The 13,562-nt window shown below is 57.1% G+C and overlaps 1 protein-coding gene across 1 annotated transcript in view; it reads left to right on the forward strand.

Annotated features, from left to right (window-relative positions):
- The first annotated feature begins 752 nt into the window (after positions 1–752).
- The window catches only part of SPTB (spectrin beta, erythrocytic), a 106,295-nt gene continuing 93,485 nt past the window's right edge, over positions 753–13,562 (forward strand). Inside the window, exon 1 of the mRNA XM_045013853.1 lies at positions 753–1,053. The gene's annotated coding sequence lies outside the window, so the exon portion shown is untranslated. The remainder of the gene's footprint in view (positions 1,054–13,562) is intronic.

Raw genomic sequence — 13,562 nt, forward strand, 5'->3', positions numbered from 1 at the left:
TCTTGGTGCCTTTTGAAAATCCTGGCCCTATCCATGGACCCTGTCCCCAAATGTTTTTTAGATTTGCATCTGTTCCAGATGTCTGGCCCTTCTTAGAAACAAGTGGCTTGGGAAGCTTTTCAAGTGCTTGGACTCAAGCTCTCGCTTCCAGCCTGTGTTGTATCGGGTTAGTTCGGCCCTTCCGTAGGCAGGCAGGGCTGGAGGCACAGGACCCAGTTCTCTTCTTGCAGCCGGACAGCCAATGCGGGGATGTGCCTGTCCGGCTCACCCTGGCTTTAAAGAGACACAAGGTCAATTTCAGCTCAAAGAGGTAGATTTGGGTAAAAGCCTCAGGCAAATGGATGCATCCTCCTGGTGGCCAATCTCCCCGCGTAGTCCCTCCGGTCAGAGCCAGGGAGGCTGGCATGCAGACTCGCCTGGGGAAGGCCTGGGTGCAGTGGCCAAGCGGAGGTTATTAACCCCCCTCACTCCTAGTACCCAGGGGTGGCACAGCTGCCAGGCGCCACTTCCAGCTGCCCTGTGCCAGCCAAGCTGGGGGTGGGGTTCCCTAGGTGAGATCCCCCTGCAGGACCTGGCTCCAGGCTCTGGGGTGCCCAGCAGGGTGCTGCCACGGCAGAGCGCAGAGGTGGGCCCTGGTTCCACCCAGCCTGCCAGCAGCGCGGCACCAGCATCGTCTCCCCCCGCCTCCCGCAGGGCCAGCCCCGCCGCACCGCGCTGGGTGTGGCCGAGCCCTGGTGCGGGCCTGCTGGCCCCGGCGCCGCTGCTGGGCATCGCCGGGTGCCCGCTGCTGGCGCTGGCCTGGGGCCCCGCTGTGCTGCATTGCGGGGCGGGCGCCTCCTCCCCCGCCCTCCCCTGGAGGCAGCGGGACTATCTGGGCCGGGCAGCAGCGCTGTCCTCGGGCAGGAATGTCCCTGCTCGCCCAGATAATGTTATTTATATCGCAGGGCTGGGCGGCTCCGCTCGGCGCTCCCCGCGCTGCCCCAGCCCCGCCGCGCCTCCGCCTCTGCCTCGCCGCTGCCCGGGACTCCGCGCTGCTGCCGCTGCCCTGGACAGGTGAGTCCGCGCCGGCCGTGAGTTGCGCGGGGATGGGGCCGGGGCGCAGGAGGGCCGGGGTCCGGATCCGGGGCGCACGGTGGGAAAAAGTGTCCGGATCCGGGGCGCACGGGGGGAGAAAGTGTCCGGATCCGGGGCGCACGGGGGGAGAAAGTGTCCGGATCCGGGGCGCACGGAGGGAGAAAGTGTCCGGATCCGGGGCGCAGGGAAGGGACGGGGCCCGGATCCGGGGCGCACGGAGCGAGAAAGTGTCCGGATCCGGGGCGCACGGGGGGAGAAAGTGTCCGGATCTGGGGCGCAGGGGGAAAGGGGTCCGGATCCAGGGCGCACGCAGGCGGGGCCGGGTGCAAGGGAGGAGGCTGCAGGGGCGCAGAGAGAGGGCACAGAACTGGGAGACATCCCCCCCCCACCCCCCAGCACACACACACACACCCCTCTCCGGACACCGGCCCAGCCCTCTGCGCTGGCGCCGGCTGCTGTGCCGCATGGAGCCCGGGCGCTGCGTGGAATGATGCGCCCTGGAGAAGCCTATTTATAGCGTGGACTTGGAGACAGTTTCCTGGCAAGCCTCTGGAAGGTGCGCGGGTGAGGGGTTGTTTCAGTCCCCCCATGCCCCTCCCGGCTGGTCCCCAGCCCTGCCGCAGGGACTCCTGGGGGGAGCCGGATGAGGGTCCCTTTCTCCTTGCCCTACTGGGGCGCTAAGAAGCCAATTCCCGGTGTTTGTGTCCTGGGGTCAGGGGTTCTCCCAGCACAGCCCCAAGTGGCGGCGTCTCTGGAAAGATCTGGTACAGAAAGAGCAAAGTTCGGGTCTGTGTGTGCGCTCCGTGCCCGGGCGTGTTCTAAATCCCCTGCCCCAAGGGATTTATTATTTAGATCCTTTGAGGCAGGGACTGTCCAGTTTGTCCTGTGTTTGTTCAACACCCTGTCGGGAGTTGCAGCGTAAGGACAAGCTGGATAAAAAGGCGGGGGAGCTATGGAGCCTTGTCTCTGGCTTGAATCCAGCCTGTGTTTGCTGTTAAGGAGCCGCTGCCATCCTCTGATGTGACATGTGTGGGTCTGGGTTCGGGTGCTTAGAGCCCAGGCCAAGCCTCCACTGCTGGCACCTCTAGCAGGAGTCAGCATGCAGCTCCCTGCCAGCGCAGGACGGTTCCTCATGGAGTGTATCCTGGTGCTTGTTCCCATCTTTCATGAGTCTCAAGTGAGGGGAGCTTCTGCCTTTCCCTGGGGAAGGCCAGTGGCCGAGAGGAAGCTTCCTTCTGGCCTTAGAAGTGGCACTTCCCCCAGTGCTGTGGCGCGGCGGGGGCTGTTTGGTGGACCCCATGATGGCAATGTTGGTGTCTGGTGCTCTCAGTCCATCCAGCTCCTTGCACTTTGAAAGTGAGTGAAACTGCCTGTGTTGCGTGTGCAGTGTCTGGTCAGAACCCTGGGCAGAGAAATCTGCCTTCACCCAGCTGAGACTGGCTTCCCCACTAGTCCAGCTAGCCTTGGCCCATCCTTCCTGGATATTAGCCCACCGTTTAGTCCTCCCTCCAGCCCGAGTTCTCTTCTGCATGGGCCCCATTCGATTCACATCTCTGGGGTTTTGTCTCTCAAGCTGTGTACGCTGTAGGATGATCGGACAGCAAGTGTGAAAAATCGGGATGGGAAGTGGGGGGTAATAGGGACCTATATAAGAAAAAGCCCCCCCAAAATCAGGACTGTCCCTATAAAATCAGGACATCTGGTCACCCTAGTACTCTGCCACTGTGGGCCCTGAAACTGACAGAAGCCAGGAGGGGCTGGCTGGCTGCCCCCTGTCATTTCTTTGGTCATTTTAAAGGGAGCAGCACCTCAGATTGCACCTTCCTGCATGTGAAGGTGTGAGCCAGAGAGCACCCCTCTCTGCCCTCCAGTCTGTTCACTGAATGCAGCTGGGTATCGTGACAGAGCATCTACAGACCACAGAGTCAGGAATGCAAAGGTTCTGCTTCCTGAAGCAATGCTAACTCGGCCCACATTGCACACAGCGATCACATCTCGGTCCCTGAGCACCTCCGATCCCAGCCCCAACAGTGGCTTCCTTTCTGCGGTTCATGTATAGAAATACCATGTGTAAACCCTCAGGTGGAAGGCTTGATGTCATGGCTTGGCTTCGGACAGCTGTCCTGACACTGAGTTTGATGGGGGTTGTCCTCCTGACGCATTTTCGTTGCTAAGTGTCTGATCCAAGTGAGTGGTCAGCTCTTTCACTCTTCTGGATGTTGTCAAAATGTGTCAATGCAGTTCCCTGTGCTTTTTAGTGCCTGCCCTGCGCATCCTCTGTGCCCAAGAGGGCTGCCAAGGTTCAGAGCTCGAAAAGAAAATATCCGACATTGTGTCCTCCGTGAGCTAAGGCTTCAGAATGTCTGGGCAGAGCTGGCCGGGGGAGGTCCTCTCCGTGTGCGGTGGTTTTGTAGATTTTGCAAGAAAGGCTTGTTGACCCCGTAGTTAGGGGCACTCAGCTTGGACATGGGACCACCTGGATCCAGCTTCCTGCTCTTCTGCAAACTCCCTGTGTGATGTCAGCTTGTCTGTCCGTCCCTCTGCTCCCCATCCCAGAGGTGTGTGAAGAGAAGCACACGGAGATTGGGAGCTGCTCAGACACTGTGGTGATGGGGACCATGTCGCTTATGGAGACAGTGAACCTTCTGAGGCCAAGGGCCTCTTGTGTTCTGTGTCTGCAGTGCCTCATCTGCTGGGGGCCTGGGCTGGGGCTGGGGTACCTAGGCGCTACCAGCACACGGTGAGAGAGAAAGAGCCGGGTGGCCTAATGCTCCAGCTGTGGTGGCAATGGCTGTGTGTGTTGTGCTGTTACTGTTTCCCCTCTGCTCCTTCAGCAAGTGTCACAGACTGGCCTGGCATCACCCCGCTACCGTTCTGGTTGGTTCTTTGGTTACACTCTTTGCCATGATCTGAAAGCCTGGACAGCCGTAACCTGTCCATGCTGCCCCGCCCCTCTCAGCTAGTACCCTTGCCTAGGGCAGGCAGTGTTGCCTAGTGGCTATCGCATGGGGCTGGGGCCCAGGAGACCTGGGTTCTAGTCCCAGTTCTGTTAGTGCCCTGCGGGGTGGCCTTGAGCAAGTCACTTCATCGCTCCTTGCCTCAGTTTCCCCATCTGTAAAAGAGGCAGAATGCTCCTTTGTGAAACACTTTGAGATCCCCTGACAGCAAGCGCTATGTAAGAGCGAGCTAGGGCCTCCCGGGGGACCCTGCCACTAAACCTTTCAAAGAAGCACCCCGCTCACAGCCTCAGCAGGTGGCCTGTTGCTGCCTTATTAAGATCTCTGCTTTACTGAAAGCAAAACACTAGGAAGCCTCCAATTTGCACAGGAAGGCTACGTCTACCCTTCCGGCACCATGCCCAGCAGTGCCGCCCCCAGCGACACTCATGCTTTTTAGCAGTGTGGTGGCCCAGTGCCTCTCCAGTGTTTCCCCACCACGGTGAAAGGCTCCAGCGCTGGGGTGGGAGGGAGCAAACAGAGGCTCCGTCAGCTCCCCGCTGCTGGAGCCTTTCCCCGCTGCCGTCCCTTGCCGGAGCCTTTCCCTGCAGCGTGTGCTCTGCACGCCGCCATGAGCCTAGCCAGAGCCTTACTGAGTGGTGACCCAGTATTTCTATTACTGGCCCTCGTGTCTCAGCTTCTCCTCTTGTGTTCTGCACCTCGCCATCCCACCTGGCAGTGTAATGTCAGCTCTTTGGGTGCAGGGTGTGTCTATTTCTGGGGGCCCAGCTGTGGCCGGGAGTCGGATCTGCCTGCTGGCTCTTTAATTACACAGCTGGATACCTGAGCTGCCTTCCAGTCCTGACTGCAGCCTCTGGGTGCTGCTGTGAGAGGAACAAAGTTAATACTCTGACCCCAGATGCCCACCCAACCCGCAGCCCGGTCCCTAGCCCCAGTGGGATGCGGGAGAGGAAGGTGGTGGTAGGGCTCTTCTGAGCTCTGCCCACAAAAGGGCCCCCACTGAAATGAGGCAGGACAGGGTTGTGTTGCTGCTGGGCTCCCTCTCTCTGAAGCTGGGATGAGCCCGGGCTCCCTGATTGGCAAACCCCCCCCAGTGCTGGCGCGTCCCAAAGGCCATGCACGTTTGGCACCCAGGAGCCCTGGCGCCCAGTGAGCCGTGCAGAGTGCAGCCCCTCCCCTTCCTTTCTGACAGGCGCCGTGCTGAGGCTGGCAGTGATAACGTCCCCTCACCACGAAGAACAGGACAGTTCACACCTCTGCGAGCGATGGTCCCAGGCTCCCTGCGGACTCCGGGCTGGTTACACCCAGGCAGCTTTCGGAGAGATTTGTTTTCACAACCGTAACGGCTAAAGACTGACGTCGTTTTTACATGGAACGGAGATTCTGGAAATTGAGCCAGCAGGTGCTGCTACAGCATGGAGGAGCATCTGGGCTGTTCCTGTGCTGACTTCCCGTCCCCTCCGGGGCCTAACTTCCCCAGAGCTCTGGTTCTTGAAGAAGTCAGCGAAGCCACAGAAAGTAGAAAGATGCCATCAGATGCATTGACCCTCAAATTCTTAGGGGCTTTAGAAGTTCGATGCTAAAGTGAACATGCAGAGTTTTGCCCAAACAGACCTGCCATTTCCCTTGCTACAGATGGTTCATCTCCCTGTTCAGCGAATCTAAATAATATCGCGTAGTACCTCTCCAGCATGTTCATCTTCAAAGGGATTTCCACACCGTCCCTGAACCTGGGGCGGCCCTGAGCGAATGGTGGGGGATTAGCTGCTTGATTCCTATAATGTTGTTTTCACAGGGCAGCCTCTCACGTCAGCACTTGTCACCCGTTAATTAAAAGGAGACCCCCTCCCCCAGGCCCAGCACTGTGAGAGATGGAGGGGACACAGGAGTGACAGGGTACGTTTCCATGCACCTTGTGGGCCGGTCTGAAATTCACAGCGATCACACACAGCGGGAGCTCTGTGTCGGCCACATTTTTGATCACCCTTTAGTAAACTGGGTGTTCAGGAAATTTGGTTTGTGATTAGCCTGATGAAAGTCACCCAAGTGGCTCAGGGACCAGGTGGGCACAGACGCCTGCGTCACCTAACGGAGGGGTGCTCTTTCCGTGGTTCTCAGAAGCAGGCGTCTCAGCTTAAGTCCAGACTCGAAAGCGCTCTGACCTTTTCTGAGCAAGGGTCTGTCCCGACGGCTGCAGTGAGTCTGATCTGCCCAGAAGTGCTGGCTCTCTGGTTGCTAAGCCGGATACCTTGCTGTTCAGCCAGCCCAGCCGAGTGTCCAATACCATGGAGGATTCCTACCCTTACACCTCATGTGCCGCATTAAGACACATACCCAACGTGCTGGCAATGCGCCGAACGGAAGCAGCAGTCGCATTTCATACCCTGCCCCCTCCTACCCCCCCCAGACACCATCTCTCAGACCCTGCCTTGATTTCCCACCCTCCGCACTTCACTTCTGTGTTGAAAACAGGGCCTGGATTCTCCGGTCGCTCTGGTGCTCTGAAGCTTTGTGCGGTTCCCCAAAGTTTAAGGTGTTTCTTTAGCGTGATCTCAGGCACCAGCGTGATTTCTGGCTCTTGTGGTTCCACCCTGTTGCTTCGGGCAGGCTGGTGTATCTAGCGTAGGTGTTTCTGTGGCCCCCGTTGCTGGAGTATCTGTGTCAACGGATTTAGCCTGGTGTCACGGAGTCACAGGCTCTGGTCTATGCCCCAGCTGGTCACCAGTCCCCTGGGAGTTACCCGTTAGCGTACCGGGCCCCACACACCTCCGCAGGGGCAGGCCCGCGGCCTCCCTGCACCGAACCCAGCCCCTGCGGCAGGTGTGTACCATGTCCCTTCAGGCACAGAGCTCCCCTCAGGATGTAGTTACAGTAACACCGGCAGCCTTGGGTCATAGCCATTAGCCCTCCCCGCAAACCAGTACCCTGGCGAGCCAGGGCTCCATCTGTGGCTCCCTCTCTCGTCCCTTTGTCCCCGCAGGAGAGGGACCCGGAGTCCCCAGGGGCAGCCCCTCTGCCCATCACCTGACTCCTTTCCCCCTTGTTTTCCAGCTCAGTTCCCACGTCCCACCTGCCCCGGGTTTCAGTGGATTGCTCAGGCCTTGAGGCGTTAGGGTGACCAGACAGCAAGTGTGAAAATTCGGGATGGGTGGGGGGTAATAGGAGCCTATATAAGAAAAAGACGCAAAGATCGGGACTGTCCCTATAAAATCAGGACATCTGGTCACCCTATGAGGCGTCTCTCTGTCAGGCTCTTGATTTGTCTTCTTTAACGGGCCAGACAGGGAGGTGACACCCGCCCGCCGACGCCTCGTGTTCTGCCCTGAGAGCAGATCTCCTCCTTTCCCCCCACACTGGGTAGCCAGGCAAGGTGTGGGAGGAAACTGAGGCAAGCATCAGCATCATTAAAACGCTACAAACAGCTCCCTCTTGGTCACACCTCACAACCCCGGGGAAGGGGAGTTGTACCCACACAGGCCCTGAAGGGGTTAATGGGGGCCTGAGAGGCCGGTTAAGCCCAGGCTTCACTGAGGGTGGGGCCCCGCTGGGGAGGAGCTGGGTGGTGATAAAGCCAGGAAGTTTGCAGCAGAGGTGGGGCGAGGGGGGGGTCTGGAGGGGCAGCAAGGAGTCTGAGGGAGCAGACCTGAGCTGCCAGCCCCCTGGGCTGAAGCCCAGAGAAGAGGAAGGGCCTGTGTTCCCCTCCCAGCCACTGAGGAAGGTGGGGTGAAGCCCCTGAGATAAGGGGTGTGAGGACTGCAAAGCCCAGGGATGGAGGGAGGACCTGCTGCAAGACCCCAGGATATAGCTGGGTTGGACTCTCTGTTCCCCCAGAAGGTGCGGACTAAAGCGTGACCAGGCCGGAGGGCCGAGTGGCAGGAAGAGAGACCACTGCAGTGATGGAGTGACTGTGGGCAGGGGGACCATCCAGGAACACCCCTACTGTGCCACCTCTGGCTAGGGGGATGTGCTCTTGCAGTGAGTAGACCCCCTTGACAGGATTTCACATAGATTATAAGGGCCTTGGAGCAGAGCCCATCTTGTTTGTCCAGCACCTGGCACAATGGGGTTCTGGCTCAGGCCTGGGCTCCTAAGTGCTGTGGTAATACAAATAATGGTAATACAGATGGGAAACTGAGGCACGGAGAGGCTAAGTGACCTGGCCAAGGTTACACAGGAAGTTTGTGGCAGAGTAGGGACTTGAAATGAGGTCTCAAGTCCTGGGCTAGTGCCTGAACCACTTCTTGGAAAAGGCAAGTTTAAGAGTGGGCTGCAGTGCTGCCAGCTCGCATGGGGTTTTTTCCATGACTCTCGCAATATTTGGCATTGTTGTAAACACCAGCTGCTGGAGTCAGGTGAGAATCTTTCCTCCTTTGAAAACAGTAAGTCTAGCCTACGTGGTTGCAGAGAAAAGCTTGAAAAGCTGGCCCCCTGAGGCTCTGAAACTCAGAAGGCAAAGGAAGGGAACCTCACGGGTTGTTTGGCGGAGAAAATCAGGTGATTTTAAAGAGGATTGTATTTTGTGGGGAGCCTGCTTGCTGATCCCTGACCGGTGAGTCTCGGCAAGGCAGGGGAGGTCTGTGGCGGGGGACACTTCTCCGAAGGGAGCAGAGATTAGACTCTGGTTTATGTCACTGAGCTCTATTTTTAGCCTGTGGAGTGTCAGCGTGTGCATACGTCCTGTGGATTAATTGCCATGGGAGGCTCCCTGCAGCCAGTCCCTGCTCTCAGGAGGTGCCCAGTGTTGGCTAGACGGCCAGGACACCTTTGGGCGTTGACTTCTGGGGAAACGTGATGTGTCTGGAAAAGGGTGGTTTCTTTATTTGCTTCCCCGCAGCATCCTCCCAAAGGAGAAAGCCAGATCCCACCAACTCTGCCATCCTGTGCTTCTGGGCTGGGCTGCTGTCTGGGCAGAGGCTGGCGGATTGTGGGGATGGGCTGGCAGATGGATTGAGTCCCCTTGGGCACAGTGAGAGCAGGACACCCGGAAGCCCGGTTGGTTCCTAGAGCGCTAGGACAGAGTCAGTGCGTGTGGGGAGAGGGATGGCCGCGTCTGCCCTCTTGGAGGAGCTGCTGATGCTACTTACATCGGTGGAGACGCGTCCCAGTGGTTGAACGATGCAGCGGTCCCCTGCTCCCCTTATCCGTAGGCAGGGTGCTGAGCCTGGGGACACGGATACGGGCTCTGCCTGTTACAACAGGGCTCTTCTCTGCTGAGCATCGTGCAACTTCCAGCAGCACTGAACGGGGGTAGCGCTTTGCCACTCGCCTTTCCCGGCGCATCAATTCTCTGCCCCCGCTCGGGGTGCCGGGCCACGGCGGCTGGAGAAGGAGTGGCACCGCCCGTCAGCTCACACTCACTCCTATCGCTTGTTCCTGCCGGCCCTCGGGCCGACCTTGAGGCTGCCGCGTGGAAGCGCAGCGCCACGTTGGGCCCGTGCCGATGGGATGCATGTGTCCGTGTGCCGGCGGTGAAGATGGCCATGCCTGGCGCTCCCTCGCCACTGCCACCCCTGGGGGCCAGCGTCACTGGGCAGGGCGGCGGGACAGAGATTAACAAGCGTTTTCCAGCCTTGGGAAGGGCTGTGCCATGGGGACCGTCGCTCCCAATGCGGCAGGCGGGGAGCGCAGCCAGGAGTGCCTGGAACAAGTCCCCTGTCTCTGACCCAGCCGTGAGAGCGTGACTCTTTCTCCCGGTTACACCATTGCCAAGGGGTTCCCCTTCTCTGGCGCTGCCAGCGGGAGCTGGGCCCCGTGGAGGGGGGGAGCAGGTGAAATCCAGCCCGGTCATTACGGGGAGAGCAGCGGCTGGGATCTTGAGCCCTTTACCGGCGGGGTCCGTCCCAGCCAATGTGCCCTGCTCTGGAGAGCACAGCCCCTGCCCCCACCAGTGTGTGCCAGCCTGGGGGGAGGGGGGCGTGGGAAGAGCTGTGAGACGCTACCCACCTTTTGTCCCTGCTCCTGCAGCAGCCAGCGTGAGCCACGCACATGTGCAGGGCTCCGCCGTGACCCTGGCCCACAGCCCCAGCCCAGCATGCTCACACCCAGGGCAGCCTGGGGATACCCCGTGAGAGCCAGAACCCAGCAGTAGCTAGCACATGTGTGTGTGTGTGTGTGCCCTACCCTGCACACACACACCCTCAACACCCTCCCGCACCCAGGGCCGGCTCCAGGGTTTTTGCCGCCCCAGCCGGTGGGGGAAAAAAAGCCGCGATTGTGATCGGCGGCAGCTCCACTGCGCCGCTTTCTTCTTCGGCGGCAATTCGACGGCGGGTCCTTCCCTTCCGAGAGGGACTGAGGGACCCACTGCCGAATTGCCGCCGAAGAGCCCAACGTGCCGCCCCTCCCCCTTGGCCGCCCCAAGCACCTGCTTGCTGAGCTGGTGCCTGGAGCCGGCCTTGCCCGCACCCCATGTTCTGGCAAGATCCTGGTTACGTGTGTGAGACTCTCTCGTGTGTGTGTATGACTCTCATGTGTGTGTCTGTGTGCGAGAGAGATTCTCTCGTGTGTGTGTGTGAGAGACTCGTATGTGTGTGACACTTGTGTGTGAGACTCATGTATGTATGTGTGATAGAGAGATACTCGTGTGTGTGTGTGTGAGACTCTTGTGTGTGAGAGACATTCGTGTGTGAGTGTGAGAGACACTCGTGTGTGATGCTTGTGTGTGTATGTGTGTGCAAGAGACATTTGTGTGTGTGTATGTGTGTGAGAGAGAGAGACGTGTGTGTATGAGAGAGACACTCGTGTGTGAGGCTCATGTGTGTGTGCTAGAGAGACATTTGTGCGTGATACTTTTGTGTGTGTGTGTATGTGAGAGAAAGAGAGACACTCATGTGTGCTTCAGAGTAGCAGCCGTGTTAGTTTGTATCCGCAAAAAGAACAGGGGTACTTGTGGCACCTTAGAGACTAACAAATGTATTTGAGCATAAGCTTTCATGGGCTACAGCCCACTTCATCAGATGCATGTGTGCGTGAGAATTCTTTGTGTGTGTGTGTGTGTGTGTGTGTGAGAGAGAGAGCGAGAGAGAGAGACACTTGTGTGTGTGTCTCATCCATTCCCAGTGAGAGCTGGTTTCCCGTGGGACTCGCCTGCTACATGACCTCTCATTGTGTCCTGCCTCAACTCCGCATTCCCCGATTTCCGCCCCCCTCTGTTCGAGGCCTGGCTGACTCAGCATGGATCAGACCCAGACCAGCCCACAGGGAATGGAGCACCTGTGGGAGGGAGCATGTGGGAGCTACCTTTCACTGCTGAGGCCTGTGAGCAGGGTGGCTGCAGGCTGACTGCGGTCCCTACCCAGGCTGTGCTTCAGGGATGGCAGATGGAGCTCATAAAACAAAAGCAAATGAGCCTCTTGAATTCAGTGTGGCCGGTTGCTCGGGCTGACATCACATTATAATATAGCGACTCTGTTGTGATGCAAGGCAGACACGCTCTAAACAGCCGTGGGAAGCAGTAGGATACAAATACTCGGAAAGCCCAGCGAGACGTTTCCAAAAGCAGCATACCATGGATTGCATTGTTGGACAAAGTCCCTTGCTACGAGGGCCAATCTTATCGCATATCCACTGAAAACGAGAGCTGCTGGGGAAACCTTCCGACCGAAAACGCTGCTTGGACAAAGCTGCAATGCTTTGCGAGAACGTATCGATTTCATCGACGCCCTCAAAGGAGAGCATCAAAACCTTGTGTTCCAGCTTTAGCGTTTCGCCTCTTCTGTTATATTAAACTAGTTGGGAAGCTCTGTGGGACAGAGACCATCTCCTTGTCCTGGGTCTCTGCAGCACCTAGCGCAATGGGGCCATGATGGAGGCTCTGATGGTGGCTCTGAGATGTGACATTAATACAAATAACAGTACATGATCATTATATTGTCTTATAAAATCAAAATGGTAGAAACCACAGTGTAAAAGGATATAATCTAAAAGTCTCTGAAAAAGACACGCGTCGATAAGGCCGTGAATGAAATATTTCAGAATGTTTCATCTTGCAAAAATTCCATGAGGTTAAATATATCAGCGCCGAAGTGGACCTGGGCTCCTGTCATGATGGGGGCCAGATAAATATTATAGATAAATTCTCTGTTTTTCCCATGGCAAATTCAGGTGGCTCACCACCCGTAGGTTTGCACGATGCTGGAGATGGCTGTAACAAAGTCCTCTATTAACCCCCTGCTGGCTGATGCTGCTCTTGGCTGAAGAATGAAGTAAAAGTCATCACTGAATTACCCAATCCCAAGAAACCCAAGAGGAGGTGAAAGGGCAGCAGGAGAAAGGGGAGCTGCTGCAGGCTTTTTCCCCACAACAGCCAAGACAACGGAGGCTGCCAGGCAGCTGGCCGGTGCGTTCTCACACCCCTCCAGAGCCCAGGTTTGGGGTCTGTGCGAGCAATGGACCCTACAGGGAGTGGGGAGGCCTAGTCTTTAAAAAAGGGATGAAGAAGAATCCGGGAAACTACAGCCTCACCTTAGTCCCTGGAAATATCATGGAGCAGGTCCTCCAGGAATCCATTTTGAAGCACTTGGAGGAGAGGAAGGTGATCAGGAACAGTCAACATGGATTCACCAAGGGCAAGTCATGCCTGACCAACCTGATTGCCTTCTATGATGAGATAACTGGCTCTGTGGATGAGGGGAAAGCAGTGGATGGGATATATCTTGACTTTAGCAAAGCTTTTGATACAGTCTCCCATAGTATTCTTGCCAGCAAGTTAAAAAATTATGGATTGGACGAATGGACTATAAGGTGGATAGAAAGCTGGTTAGATTGTCAGGCTCAACAGGTAGTGATCAACAGCTCCATGTCTAGTTGGCAGCCGGTATCAAGAGGAGTGCCCCAGGGGTCGGTCCTGGGGCTGGTTTTGTTCAACATCTTTATTAATGATCTGGATAATGGGATAAATTGCAACCTCAGCAAGTTCACAGATGACACTAAGCTGCATGGAGAGGTAGATACGCTGGAGGGTAGGGATGGGGTCCAGAATGACCTAGACAAATTGGAGGATTGGGCCAAAAGAAATCTGATGAGGTTCAACAAGGACAAGTGCAGAGTCCTGCACTTAGAACAGAAGAATCCCATGCACTGCTACAGACTAGGGACTGAGTGGTTAGGCAGCAGTTCTGCAGAAAAGGACCTGGGGATTACAGTGGATGTGAAGCTGGATATGAGTCAGCAGAGTGCCCTTGTTGCCAAGAAGGCTAATGGCATATTGGGCTGCATAAGTAGGATCATTGCCAGCTGATCGAGGGAAGTGATTATTCCCCTCTATTCAGCACTGGTGAGGCCACATCTGGAGTATTGCATCCAGTTTTGGGCCCCCCACTACAGAAAGGATGTGGACAAATTGGAGAGAGTCCAGCGGAGGGCAACGAAAATGATCAGGGGTCTCAGGCACATGACTTATGAGAAGAGGCTGAGGGAACTGGGCTTATTTAGTCTGCAGAAGAGAAGAGTGAGGGGGGATTTGATAGCAGCCTTCAACTACCTGAAGGGGGTTCCAAAGATGATGGAGCTCGGCTGTTCTCAGTGGTGGCA

Source organism: Mauremys mutica, chromosome 4 (assembly GCF_020497125.1).
Source record: "Mauremys mutica isolate MM-2020 ecotype Southern chromosome 4, ASM2049712v1, whole genome shotgun sequence".
NCBI lineage: Eukaryota > Metazoa > Chordata > Testudines > Geoemydidae > Mauremys > Mauremys mutica.